At 37.0% G+C, this 15112-nt stretch overlaps 1 long non-coding RNA gene across 3 annotated transcripts in view; it reads right to left on the bottom strand.

Moving 5' to 3' along the window:
* LOC137848292 (uncharacterized) overlaps positions 1 to 15112 on the bottom strand; it is a 48910-nt gene that overhangs the window by 26672 nt on the left and 7126 nt on the right. For all 3 annotated transcript variants that reach the window (XR_011091254.1, XR_011091255.1, XR_011091253.1), the window contains 2 exons: positions 3560 to 3678; positions 1990 to 2068 (listed from right to left, as the gene is read on the bottom strand). This is a non-coding gene — a long non-coding RNA (uncharacterized lncRNA). The remainder of the gene's footprint in view (positions 1 to 1989; positions 2069 to 3559; positions 3679 to 15112) is intronic.

Genomic DNA, 15112 nt, shown 5'->3' on the forward strand with positions numbered 1-15112 from the left:
CAAAGAGTTACTGACAATATGCTGTTTACCCTGCTGGGTAGCTAAACGCCATCATATCTGACCTCTCAGTCACCCTCCTCAAAGGAAAAGGGGGAGAAAATAAGATGGAAAAAGGCTCAAGCATTGAGATAAGGATAGGGAGATCACTCAGCAATTATTATCATGGGCAAAACAAACTCAACATAGGCTTCTACAAGCCTGTCAATCTAACCTCAGAGCCAGGAAAGCTAATGGAGCAGATTTTCGTCAGTGTTATCATGTAGTACTTAAAGGACAATCAGGTAAACAGGCTATCAGCATGAATTTATGAAAGGCAGGTCCTTTCAGTGCGAACCTAATCTCCTTCTACAACAAGGTAACAAGGATGTTCATGTGGTCTACCTAGACTTCAGTAAGGCGTTTGATATGGTTTCCCACAGCATTCTCCTCAAGAAACTGGCTGCTAAAAGCCTGGATAAGTGTACACTTTGTTGGGTTAAAAACTAGATGGGTGGCTGGGCACAAAGAGTCGTTCTGAATGGATTTACATCCAGTTGGAGGCCAGTCACAAGTGGTGTCCCCCAGGGTTCAGTAAGGGAGACAGTTCACTTCAATATCTTTGTCAATGATCTGAATGAGGGGATCGAGCGCACCCTCAGTAAGTTTGCAGATGACACCAAGTTAGGCGTGACTGTTGATCTGCTCGAGGGTAAGAAGAGGGATCTGGATAGGCTGGACCAATGTGCCGAGGCCAACTGTATGAGTTTTAATAAGGCTGAGTGCCAGGTCCTGGGAGCACAACAATCCCATGCAGTACAGGCTGGGGACAGAGTGGCTGGAAAGCTGCCAGACGGAAGGGGACCTGGGGGCATTGGTCAATAGCTGGCTGTATATGAGCTAGCTGTGTGCTTGGATGGCCAAGAAGGCCAGCAGCATCATGGCTTGTGTCAGAAATAGCATGGCCAGCAGGACTAGGGAAGCAATTGTCCCCCTGTACGCAGCTCTGTGTAGGCTGCACCTCAAATACTGCGTTCAGTTTTGCTCCCCTCACTACAAGAAGAATATTGAGGTGCTGGAGCATGTTCACAGAAGGCCAACAAAGATGGTGAGGGATCTAGAAAGCAAGTCCTATGAGGAGTGGCTGAGGGAAATGGGGTTGTTTAGGCTGAAGGAATGGAAGTTCAGGGAGACCTTATCACAGTCTACAGTTACCTTAAAGGAGACTACAGCTAGATGGGGATCAGGCTCTTTTCCCAAGTACCAAGTGATGAGGGGAAATGGCTTCAAGTTGCACCAGGATATGTTTAGATAGAATAATAAGAAAAAAATATTTACTGAAATCGTTGTGCAGCATTGGATCAGGCTGCCTAGGGAAGTAGTCTCTCCCAGCTGCTGTTGCCCAGCACTTGTTTCCCTTTCTTAACTCCGTTCTCCCAGCGGCCCACCCAGCATCAATTATGGCTCGGCTCTGGCTCACGGCAGGTCCCTTTGGAGCAGCTGGAGCTGGCTCTGCTCTGACATGGGGCGGCTGCTGGGCTGTGCTCACGCATGCCACACCCAGAACTGCCAAAACCTTGCCACATAAACCCGATACAGAGAAACATCTCAATATACCTTATGTAGACTTCCCAGGGAGCAGACTTTTCTGCTGTAGAAAAAGAGGAACAGACTTCATGTGCTACACAACCTTCATGCTACAGATGTATTACATTTATAGGCCAAACCATAGTTTATTTCTGATTAAGAATGTTATTATTCCTGACATCTGTAGGACATGTGAATGGTGTTGAATGTAGGAAGAAGTGCCACCGTAACAAACACGAATGAGGATTCAGATATAGTCACATGCTTAAGGTTAGGAAAAACAAAACAATAACAACAGCAACAGAAGGGGGTCCTTTAACAAAGGCCCCCTTGTATCCTGAGGATCCATACTACCTACCTCTTTGCACCATGAGGCAGCACTAAGCAACAGAATAGACAATGTTTGGACCAAAGCTGGACAGTTACCTGAGTAGATGGTGTATTGGCAAAGCTGCAGTTACTTCTGTAGATTTCTAAAAATGGCCTGTGGGTCACAGTCTGATCACTGTAAAATAAGGATGCCAATGGGTATGAAAACGAACAGAAGATACTTTGCTATGAAACCATTCCTCATCATAAAGTTACCTGGAGTGAGGACTGTTTTCCAAGACACTCTGAATTGCAGTATACAACTGAATGAATGAATCTTGGACATCTTAAAGCCAAGAAAAATAAATATATATATATATATACACATATATATAATATTATTAAATAGTTGACAAATAGTTTCAAACAAAGACCGATTGACAAAAAGAACTAGACATTGTTTCATAGAAACCCCAGGAGAAATTCCCTTCAAGATCCCTGCTGTTAATTTTATTCTGTAGTAACATGAAACAGATATATATATATCTGTTGAGTACTCATTTTTAAATATTTCTTGGAACTACATAAACTGAAATGAGTTTAGAGATTCAGGAAAAAATGTGTTTCTTCTTCCCATACTATTTAACTGTTCTAAAATAATGGGACTTTGACAGCTAAAAATTACTGAAAATGAATGTGTCCTGGTTTCAGTTAAGACAGAGTTAATTTTCCTCCTAGTAGCTGGTAGGGTGCTATGTTTTGGATTAGGATGAGAAGAGTGCTGATAATATGCTGATGTTTTACTTGTTGCAGAGCAATGCTTACACCAAGCCAAGGACATTTCATCTTCTTGCTTTGTCCTGCCAGTGGGCAGACTGGGGGTGCAGCAAGAACTGGGAGGGGACAGACCCAGGACAGCTGACCCAAACTGGCCAAAGGGGTATTCCACACCATCTGATGTCATGCTAAACAATGTATAGGGGTGGCTAGCTGGGTTGGGAGGGCCGGCTGCTCGGAGATAGGCTGGGCATCAGTCAGCAGGTGGTGAGCAGTTGCAGTTGCATTGTGCATCACTTGTTTCATACACATTATTAGTAGTAGTACTATCATCATCATCATCATTATTATTTTTGTTGTTGTTATTATTTCTCTGTCTTAATAAACTGTCTTTATCTCAACTCACAGGCTTCACTTTCCCGTTTCTCTCCCCCATCCCCCAGAGAGGGAGGGGGGAGGGTGAGCAAATGGCTGTGTGGTGTTTAGCTGCCTGCTGGGTTAAACCATAACAGAATGTTATTTAAAATAAGTGCTTCTAAGTGTCTATATCTTACTTTTGGCCATGTAACTTAGGTGGATAACAACTGTTCTGGACTCCTTTTTTTTTTTTTTTCCTCTGAAAAAATGCAACTGTAAAAATGAAGAAAAAAGAAAAAAAATAAAAAGCCAAATAAACAAAATGAACACAAGCTAAAGTTGAATGAATACCATAGAAAAAAATATGCCTTTTTTCTCATGTATTTCCTGTGATCTCCCACTCTGGCTAGCCCAGAGCTTTACTCAATCTGAAATACTGGAGATTAAAAAAAAAAAAAGTGGGAAAAACTTAAGAATTATTAAGAATTAATAATAAACCAAAAGATTGAGTGAAAAGTAGATTGAGAAATATGAAATGGAAAAATTATCTCACCTGAATTAAGGCACTTCAGCTACAGTATGTGAAGTGCTGTTGCACAACTTGAAATGGATCTGGAATGCCACAATCCATTCAAGTATATAAAAAGGACGACATGACCCATTCTTCAGCACCTACAATTAAAGTAAGGTGTAGAATACCTTTCATTTATTAGAGTTTCAACAGCAAGGAGGTGTTCAAAGTAAAGGATGAAAGAATTTACTTTTAAAATGAAATCACATACACATACAAATTCACAAAGAAAGGCTAGCTGTGTGTTTTACAGCAGGATCTGAGACAGCATAAATCTGACTGAAGTCTCTCTTCATTACTGCCATGGCCATCACATTTAGCCCATTAACTATGTGTAAAATGCAAATAATTAATATAATTTTTCATTCCATTTTGTATCTTTGCAATGGAAATTGGGTTGTGTCTTCACAATTTCCATAGGACCTTATCCTTATTTGAGATTTTTTTAAAATGGGACTTTCATTTGATTAAAAACAATAACATAAAAACTCTATTATTTTCTGAAAGTGTTGCAAGGAATTAAATTAGTGACAACAATTATTTTGCTATTTCTAAAAAGATAATATTTCCCCAAACACTTATTTTTCTGTTACCAAAATTACTTTGAAGGCAATAAAATCTGTTCATATAGATGTTTCATTACTAAAACAAATACAGATTTGGTGAACTTTACCATATAAACTCATGCTAACAGATTAGAGAATATTTTATGTCAGGAACCTGAAGCATCATATAAAAATATGTTGACAGCAACAGTAAAAAGTCAGGGAAGCAATGATTAATTATACCCTTTGCTTTGCCTCACTCTGCAGTGTTGAAGGAATGGCTTTTGAAGAGCATTCAGGAAAAGATCATGGGAATGAGAGGTCAATGGCAGAAAATGATAGTCCTCATACTAAGCCACAGACTTTTCATTCATTAAGATCAGGGCAGCTTTAGTAGATCTTCTGTTTACATATGTAGGGAAGTTGTAATTCAACTAGGAATGTACGAGTCTAAGTCTCTAAAGATCCAAAAGCTGCTGTTCCCACCTTTGCACAAGGCTGAAGGATTGAGGACTTGTAGCATAGTTATACTGTGGGCTACTTGAGCACAGCTGTTTTACAGTTTGGGTGATGATACAAGCATGTAGTGCTTGCAGTGGTAGATAGGTAGGCATTCACCCAGGGAATTCAAATTCATTCAAACTTTAACTTAGTAACTTGAACTTTTATACTTGAAATTCTGAACTAAATTACATATGCTATTAATACTTCTGACTCACAATTTGATCCAGTTTCTGATTTCATACAAAAATAGATTTTGAGGTTATTCATAAAATAGTTCAAAAAACAGCAACAGCAACAACAAAACACACACACACAAAAGCCAACGCCATTCTACCATTACTCGGTATTTTGAAGTTTCACAAGTGATAAACAATGAAAGACTGACACAGCTGAGTAACAAAGTTTCACATAGGTGTAGTCTGGTATGTATTGTGACAATCATTGAGTCTTTCAGTAATTTGTTTGTCAAGATGATGAAGTAACTTGACTTTCCAAAAACTATGTATGTATTTGGTATAACATGTCAAATAAAAATAAATAAATAAATGAATAATGAAAAGGAAAAAAAAAATCAATTTTTGTATGTGACAACTTTGTCCTGGAGTTTATTTTTAAACTGAGCTAGGTTTGTCCTAATTTTTTTCTTGCATGAAACTTCCTGAGATTTCTTCTACAATGTGTACGACAATAACTAAGGTGGTTAATTAGTGCTTTTTATACAATGAGTATGAAACGTTGAAAAGTGGATTGTTTCTTATGCAAGATAATGTACATTAGGATTGCCACACTCAGTAGGTTTAGCAGTTCAAAAGCAGTGTAATGAAGTGTTTTACTTAGTACTGAGATGGAAAAAGGCAATGTTGCCAAGGTGTGCTTCGGTCTTCTGTATCTAAAGGAATTTTAGGTAGTGAAAGTCTCTTTCTCAGTAATACAAAAATACTGAGCAAATTCTGACTGTTTTGTGGGCTCATATTGTACTTAACTGTCTTTTGAGAGCATAGCTCTGTTAAAAAATAGATTAGATAGACATTTTCTTAATTTGTGAAATGTTTATCACTATCTCTCTTTTGCAAACCACAGAAATTGCATATTCTTCCATTAGCTGACAAATCTGTCAGTCCTAACGTCTTCTTGAACATGGGCCCCTGAACAGAGAGGAAGGTTCTTTCCTGGCCTAGTTCCTGGCAGGAGCATGTCCACCATGTTTGCCCTGGGCCAGCCCCAAGAGGTGGTCAGGACAGACTGTAAATGAAGTTTCAGGTTTGTTACAATGGTACCAAGCATACAGTCTCAGCTCTGCCTACCTCTTTTCATTGCATAAATTATTTACATTGTAGGATTTGACATTAACAGTCTGAAACATTTTCAGGTTTTCACTGAGAATGGTCTTATATTTGCTGCCTCCCATGAAATTGATAAACCTGTAATTTCAGGCTTAGAGACTGGCTCCACTTGTTACTCTCAGGACTTGGGACCTGACTCTTTTATGTCAGAGGCACTCCTTGGAAGGACAAAATTTTATTCAATGGATAATATTGACAGAATAGTTCAGAGATACTACTGAGCAGCTGCCCTGCCACTGCTGGCCACTTGCCTGCTCTCCAGCCATTGTAAATGCAAAATGAACATTACTAACTACTTGTTTTCTTTATTCCGTTTCAAGTGAATTTTTCAATCATGTTATTTCTGAACAGGAATAGCTTAACAAATAGTGGTGAACTTGTGTTACATGGCATCAGAAATCAGACAAACTTCTGTCCTGCCTGCAGCCCTCATCCCAGATTATCTTGTCTGACTTTTCTCTCCAGACTTTCCCAAGGGTGATATTACTAATTGATTGTGAAGACTGTGACCTCCAGGCTGCTTATGAAGTGGCACACAAGCAAGGAGGTATGCTTCTTTTGTCCTATGCAGTACACCTCACTTCATCCCGAGAAAATTTCCATGAAAGTACTCTATTGGCATCCCAATATGAATGGGTGTTTTAGAAAGGTAATGAAGCCCTTGTCTAGGTTAGCAGTAGAAAAGAAAATGGTGAGCATAAATTGCAATGATAGGACAACATTCTGAAAATATATATACATATATATATATATATATATATGTATTTCCCTTTAGTAGCAAACACTAGGAAATATTTGTAATGCCAATCTGAGACCAGAGAAAAAATGGCATGAAAATGTCCATGAAAATGGTCCTCATCAAATTCTATAAACAGAGCCTGATTGATGATATCTTCCACAACTCATTTTTCTCTCTGGTAAGCAGAATTTCCATTTGCTTTGATAGAGAAAAATTATTCCATAGCTAATTTTTTCCTTTAAGCATTTTGGTCCTATGGACATCACCTTATCTCATATCAGGAAAGAGTCTGAAACTGGCAAAGACTTTGGTGTTTCCCTGATCACAAGCAGATCTATCATTATTTTGGAGGATTTTGGAAGTGTGTGTACAGGATTTTATTTGCGTCTCTGTCTCTTGACCTCTATCACAGCTTTGTCCTAAGCTTGAGAAAAATATGTATTTTCAGAATAAATACAAATAAAATAAAATAAAATAAAATAAAATAAAATAAAATAAAATAAAATAAAATAAAATAAAATAAAATAAAATAAAATAAAATAAAACAAAACAAAATAATTAAACAAAATTAACAAATAAATCATTTATTTTAAAATGTGTCATTAGCTACCCCAAGGTAGCTAAAGTACCTGCTCTATTTTGCTTTTTCCTCCCCCCTCACTCAGTTGTCACCTATAATGCTGCCTAACATTAATTACTGCTGGATGTGATGCCTTCACACCTCTAATGCTACAAGAGGAAAAATCTATGCTCCCTGAGGTGAAAAATGTTCTTTTAATATTTTCCTCTTTTGTTTCACTTGCAAAAGCTGGATAAAGACAATAGCTGTTTATTTCCATTTTACAACTACAGTGACAATTCATTGTTTTGTACCACATTTATCACAAACTGCTCCAGCAGTAGTTAGAAAAGTAAAGTGATGCTACTGACAATTGTTTGACAAAATGGACTCCTGTCCATCCTTGCACAGTTGAGGGAAGCCTTCACAATAGTTAGCAGCTGCAGACATCAAAGGCAGTCAGGTACAGAAAGCTGAACAGTCAGAAATTTTTGCTGAAGCTCCTTCTCAAAGTCTCTGGAATCTTTTCCTGTTTGGAAAATATCTTAAGTTTTATCTTGCATATTTGCATGGAAGACCACTTTGCTGCTTTATGCTTTAGGGTAAAACAAACAGCATGCAGCATGTAATCCCTCTGTATCCAGCACACTCTGATATTACCATGTCTGATGCATTTATGCTAACTTGAATGCTGCATCAATCAAGTTCAAGTTCAAGAATCAAGTTCAGCCATCAACAAAATATATGCAAATGCTAGTATATTAATACCCAGTACATGTTGCTTTGATCTTTGCTGCTGATATTATTTCTAAAGTCTTCTGGAAATTGTTCAAGTGCAGTAGTATGTCTTTCTGGGCAATTCTATTTCCTGCCTTCAAATCCCTTGATATTTCAAGAACCTCTGATTTTTCATTTTGTAGTGTACTTATCCAGAGACACCTAGCCCCTATCGATGCATAAGTACATTCATTGCTTGCACTAAGTCAATGTGCTTTCTCAAGGTCTGCATTATCTTATGAAAATACCCTAGGTTTTTTGTTTCAGGGAATTCCTATAAACCTAAGTGGCCATTTGCTGAAAGCAATGTGTTGGTGCTTATTTTCATGTAGTAACAGAATTTTCCAGAAGCATTACATAACAGACAGTGGATAAAACAACATCAGCTTTAGAAATCAAAAAACTGTTGCAAACCTGCAAGATATTGTTAGAAGTAGCACAGGTTAATCCACTTTGTTCCTTATATTTTGAAATTAAATGTATTGCACATGCTGTTTTCTTAAACGTTTTTCACTGTTGCTGTACGTTACCATAAGAATCTAAAGCATGTCAAAAGCCTACCTTCCACCACAGTTCCTTGTCAAGTTTTAGCTAATGCAGCAGGCCTAAATAAGTAATTCTGAATCAAGATTAGGTACATGAAATGCTTGTAGGCAGGCTAATCTTCAGAATGCCAATTCACTGTCTCAGGCTGAAAGTTCAGAAAATCTGTGACAGCCAGAGCAGATTGAAATAGAGGTAGCTAAAATGTTCTCTAGAAAACCCCAAAGATGAAATCAAGTATATGATCTGACTGTCAAATACTTCAAAAGAAATATTTCATAAGAACTATTTGCTCCTATTGAAAATATTTTATAGTTTATCGTTAAGGAAATGTTGATTGCAGAATGAAGGGAAAAGAGCAGTAGATTTCAAAAACCTGTTAAGTACAACAAATTAATTTGCATTACATATCTAAAAATACATATCATGGTTATGTGATATGGTTTTGGAAATGCCAAGCTTTTTTAAAATTGTTTTCAAGATTTAATGTTTGTTTCTGTCTTTAAAGTGTTTTTACAAAGAATTCACTTTAGCTTCCTTACTTAGGCAAGGGAGCTAACAGCTACTTATATCCTACTTCTGAAGAAGGTTTAGTTATTATACTTCTTATGTTGATAGCATGTTATTTTACATGGCATAGGAAGGAGTGCTTAGGTTACAAACAGGTGACTACAAAGTTTCTAGGTTTTTAGTATCATTAGCTATGTTGGACAACATCTATGAGACTGTCAGTAAAAGAAGGAAAGTCCTTCATCAGGACTTGAAAAGAAGTCAGATAAGGCATTAAGGTGTGTAGTGTGTGTTTGCCATAGATATTTTTTCTCTAGATAAAACCATCTTCGCAGACCCCATCAAGGCAGATTCCTGTTGTATTTGGTGAGTATTCTCTCATGTAACTAACTAACTTTTCCTTAACACAGAACGAGTTTCTGCTCTCTTCCTTAAGAAAAGCCCCTAAGACTTAACATTTCCAGTCTACTTACTCAGGAAACAGGCACAAACACTGAAGGTGTCTAAGGCAATGGTATATAACATATAAATGTCACTCATAGCTCATAAGAATGACAACAGGACAGGGAAATCATTTAAACACTGGAGCATCACTGATGCTTTCAGACAGGTTGCCCATTATATGTAAGTTTCACTGTACAAAGGTATTCTTTCCAGTCAACACCACAGAAAACAGAAAATGGACAACCTGCATCTATCAGCTGTAGTGAATGCTAACCACAGACAAAAAATAAAATAAAATAAAATAAAATAAAATAAAATAAAATAAAATAAAATAAAATAAAATAAAATAAAATAAAATAAAATAAAATAAAATAAAATAAAATAAAATAAAATAAAATAAAATAAAATAAAATAAAATAAAATAAAATAAAATATTAAAAATAAGTGCAGCAAGATGTCTTTGAGCAAAGCACAGGTTCCTGCTATGATTGAGCTGGGACAAGGATGCAAGTGATTTGCATGAAGGCAAGTGGAATTCTGGCTTCTGGCATACAGGCCTATTTCTGTTGTTATCCTGTAGCACATGGGATAAATCAACTTATATAAAAAGTTGAACTTCTTCCTGCATACCCCTTTACAAGATTCTCCAGTGCATGCATTTTCCCCTGAGAAATGTTAATAAGTAATTCAAAATAAAATGGTCTCACTGTCTAATGCAACATACCATCTGGAATCAAACACTGACAATAAATACCGAGAACTTGGCAATTATTAAGGGTATATTAACATCATTTACTTATTTCAGTGATAGCCCTACTACTTAAACCCATGTTCCACTTTGAACTGTGAGAAATGACAGTGGCAGTGTGGAAAGTCATTCCATTCGTTTCTGGAAGTTCTCAATTTGGAGCTGAGTCACCATAATGAGTAGCCTGGAACACCAAGATAGCTATGCTTATGTACAACAATGTATGCACTGGATTTTAAACCATCTCCACAATATGAAATCATAGTTCACAGTAGCACCCCCATTTTGGCAGTAGGTAGATGGTAGTAGGTGGAACTAAGAAACAAAGTCTAGGATAAATTCTTATAGTGGAAGTTAACATTAATTAGAGCTTAACCCCACTCAAGTGATTTGAAGTGAACTGGTACTATTTGCACTTCTGTCTTTGTAGAATCACAGAATCATCTAGGTTGGAAGAGACCTCCAGGATCACCTAGTCCAACCTCTGACCTAACACTAATAAGTCCTCCACTAACCCATATCACTGAGCTCTACATCTAACCATCTTTTAAAGATCTCCAGGGATGGTGACTGAACCTCTTCCTTGGGCAACCCATTCCAATACTTCCAAACACCTGAAAGCAAAATATAAATCTTTCCTAATACCCAACCTACTCCTCCCTTGGTGCAACTTGAGGCCACTTCCTCTTGTCCTATTGCTTGCTGCTTGGGAGAAGAGACCAACCCCCACCCCACGGCAACCTCCCTTGAGGTAGTTGTGGAGACCAATAAGCTCCCCTGAGCCTCCTTTTCTCTAGGCTTCCACAGTTCCATCAGCCACTCCTTATATGTCTTGTTTTCTTTTAACAGCTTCTTTACTCTTCCCTGAATGTGTTCCATCAACTCAGTATCCTTCCTGTAGCGAGAGACCCAAAACCGGACATGGTGCTCAAGATTCAGTCTCACCAGAGCTGCAGACATTCACTTCCCTAGTCCTGCTGGCCACACTATTTCTGATGCAGGCCAGGATGCCATTGACCTTCTTGAACACCTGAGTACACTGCTGGCTCATATTCAGTTGGCTGTAAACCAGCACCCCCAGGCATTTTTATGCAAGGCAACTTTACAGCCATTCTTTCCCCAGCCTATAATGCTGCATGAGGTTGTTACGACCCAAGTGCAGCACTTAGCATATAGCCTTGCTGAATGTCATGTGACTGGATGTGACTTGTCAATCCAGCCTATCCAGATTGCTCTGCAAAGTCTTCCTACTCTCAAGATGGTCAACACTCCTACACAACTTGGCGTGATCTTCAAACTTACTGAGAGTGCACTCAAGCCACGCATTAATGTCATTGATAGAGATATTAAACAAAACTGGCCCCAATACTGAGCCCTGAGAAATGCCACTTGTAACTGGCTGCCAACTGGATTTAATTCCATTTATAACAACCCTTTGGAACTGGCCATCTAGACGTCTTTTTACTCAACAGTACATCTGTTTGAGCCATGAGCAGCTAGTTTCTCCAGGAGAAGTCTATGGGAAACAGCATCAAATTCCTTGATGATGTCCAATAATATCACAGCCTTTCAAGCTTCCTCTAAGAGGGTCATCTTGACAGAGAAGGAGATCAGGTTAGTCAGGCAGGACCTGCCTTTCACAAACCCATGCTGACTGGGTCTGATCACTAGGTGTAATATCTCCATTAATTCTTTCACTACCAGGAGTGACTATCATGTTTTCTACGATTATCATGATTTCTAGGATTTGCAGACATAGTTGTTCTTGCAAGGCTTCCCAATAGAGTTCTTCCCAGGCAGTCTATTTAGTCTATTTAGAATCATGAAGTATTCCAATAGTGTTTGAGCATCCTGGTATATCTAAGAATTAAAAATTCTGAAACTTAGTGCACACCTTCTGTAAATTCACTGATTCAGAAAATGTTCCTTTGCTGATTTATTTAGCAAGAATACTTGTGCAACATAATTACAAAAGGAACATCTTATAGTTTATGCAAATTCATTCAGGTGCTCAGATAAACATCAACAAATAAAATTCTGAAACATTAACTGCTATAATACTTGGAACATAACTGAAGGTTTTTTGAACAGTAAGTAGTCTTCCGGAAATACTTAAAAGAATGAATGAGTGGGAGAAAAATAAAGATTAAATGGGAAACTGTTTTGCGAGTGTTGGACTGTGAACAAACCTCTGAAATTAAAACAAAGCTTGTGTAGACAGGAGACTAAAGGATAAACATCAAAATGAAGGCAGTGTGTTGCTATGGAGAGATTTGAAACTATCAGAGAAGCTTGGGTTTAAAGTGAGAAAAAAATATGAAGCAATATGTGGATTTAAGAGGAAAGAGGGGAAAAAAAAAAAAAAAAAAGAATAAAAAGATCTAATGGTCTGAATGAACTGGAAATAGGTGTATTATTAAATGTATTACTTGAGCAGAATTCTGTAACAACAGAAATTACCACAGTGAAGACTGATCTTCTTCTTCATGTTCATAGATAAAAGCATTTTTGCAGGAGCAGAAAAGCAAAGGGCATTTTACAGTTTTCAAATTATTTTATCAAGAATAAACGTTATTAAAATTTGGAATGTGATCTCTGCCAATCTTTTTATAATCTGACATTTCTTGATGTGAACAAATCATTTTATTCAATAACTACATCCAGAATATAATCTGTATGTACAAGTGACTTTACCTTTTAGGAATAATTCTAATGAGATAAATACAATATATTTTTAAGAAATAACTCTAACAAGGCAACAAAATAAATCAGATGAGGTGGCTGTGGAATTTCAATACTTGGAAGTATTCAAACCCTGATGAGACACAGTTGTTTCGGTTATTTTAAAGCTCACATTTTTGGAATTATCTCTGGTGAAAATCAGAGATTTTCCTCACCTGCCTGTTGGAACATAACAATGTCTCTTGGCAATTATTTTGAGGTATAAAATGCACTTTGGTTTGATAAAAATATGAAGGTATAAAATAAAATTAGTGTAATTTTTTCTAGACCATACTGAAATAATTCAGAAAATGCAAATTAAAAGCTCAGTATCAGGCTATTAAAAAATACAGTCTTGATATACACAAAGTTAAGTGAAGCGATGGTTAAATTTCATTATTATGGGGCTGGGTTAATTTTCTTTTGAATACTTTCCTCTTTATTGAAGAGATTTGAGAGCAGGTTAAATGCAATGCAACTCCCAGATTTGTTTGAAGACGAAAAGGAAGATCAAGCAGTAAAAGGACTTCACTTCCCCTTTTCCAAACAGCTGCCCACAGACTTCCTTGACTCCACAGTATATTCTCTACAGCATTTAAGCTGTTCCCATAGATAAACAGCAAAATCCACTCCACAAGAGCAACAAGTAACTAAAGGTTACTTGGTCTGGTCTTCCAATTTTCACTGAGTTCTAATGGAAAAGACAAAAAACATCATTTGCTTTGAATGTGTTCAGTGTGGTAACTTCAGGATCTGTGTGTGTAACATAAAATACATTATTTCAGCATTATAAATGCAAAAACAGAGCCCAGTTTTCCACACCAAGTACCAGGAAAAGTTGAATGAAGATTGATCCATGTGGTCCTCAAAAAGATCTTTCTCATGAGAGAGAATTTTCTATTGAATTACTTTTTCTTTGACAAATGTTGTTATTTGATCATAAATGTTCATTTCTACATTTTGGCAAATATAACTTTTAAAAATAGCAGGATCTGACTTCTTAAATCACCTCATTCAGGACTAGATGTAGATGTGACTTGAGGTCAGAGAAAGAGGATTACTTAGGGAAGAGAGAAGGCTCAAGATGCACCAAGAATCATGGAGAAGTATGTTTGTTATACAAACTATCGTATCATATAACATTTGCTATACATACATCTCCCTTCTTTAACCTGAACTACTGAACACTACAGCACTACACCACTATTGCTTTTATTTATTTACATGTATTTATTCAGTATTCATGAAAGTACAGTAACTCCCTGTTACACATTTCAAGTTCACAGACCACTTGCTTCTTTTAGATCACAAACCAGAGGGCATTATTTTTCCTCTTGCAGTGGAGAACCCAAATTTTTAACAACAGTAGTAGGGAGATCAAAGGGATTTTATGATAACTTCGCAGACATTAGTTTCAAGCATCTGCACTAACACATCTGAATAAATTTTGCATGATACTGGCCTTTTCTTGGAATGGTTTTGAAGACCAAATAGCTTTTTTACAAGTGTTCACAGCAAACAAAAAGACTGTGAAGATTAAAGCAAATCCATTATTATTATTCTAATGACTATTTTGAAATACCTTCTTTTTCAGACAAGATTCTCTTAAAGAGAATTCAAGCTAGAGTATACGGTGTATACAGAATAAGAGATTATTTGTGCTTATGTTCTTCTAAACATGAAACAAGCACATTTCTTATAGGAGCTGGGAAACAAAACAAAAAAAAACTATTGCTTACAAAGATCATTTTTCAAGACCACCCTTGAGAGGAAACCTATTTTATTGGCAAAGCGGCAAAGCTGAAAACTGCAATTAGCAACTTTTCAATACACTTTTGTTTTCGTTGAACACCATTGCATTTTGATTATGACAGTTAGGAATTTGATGACAAGAAACAGTAAATCATAACTTCGAGTAAACTGTGATGTATAGCCATTAATTCAATACATTTGTACAAATGAATGTGAACAAAAGCAAAAGAGAATATAGTGGCTGAAGAGCTGAAGGAGTATGGCGATTCACCAATGGGACCTGGGCAAGGGAGCAAGAACTGACTGGGAAACAAGGCAGAAGGTATGAACAAGAGTTATTTGGTAAAGAA

Source organism: Anas acuta, chromosome Z, assembly GCF_963932015.1.
Source record: "Anas acuta chromosome Z, bAnaAcu1.1, whole genome shotgun sequence".
NCBI classification, from domain to species: Eukaryota; Metazoa; Chordata; class Aves; order Anseriformes; family Anatidae; genus Anas; species Anas acuta.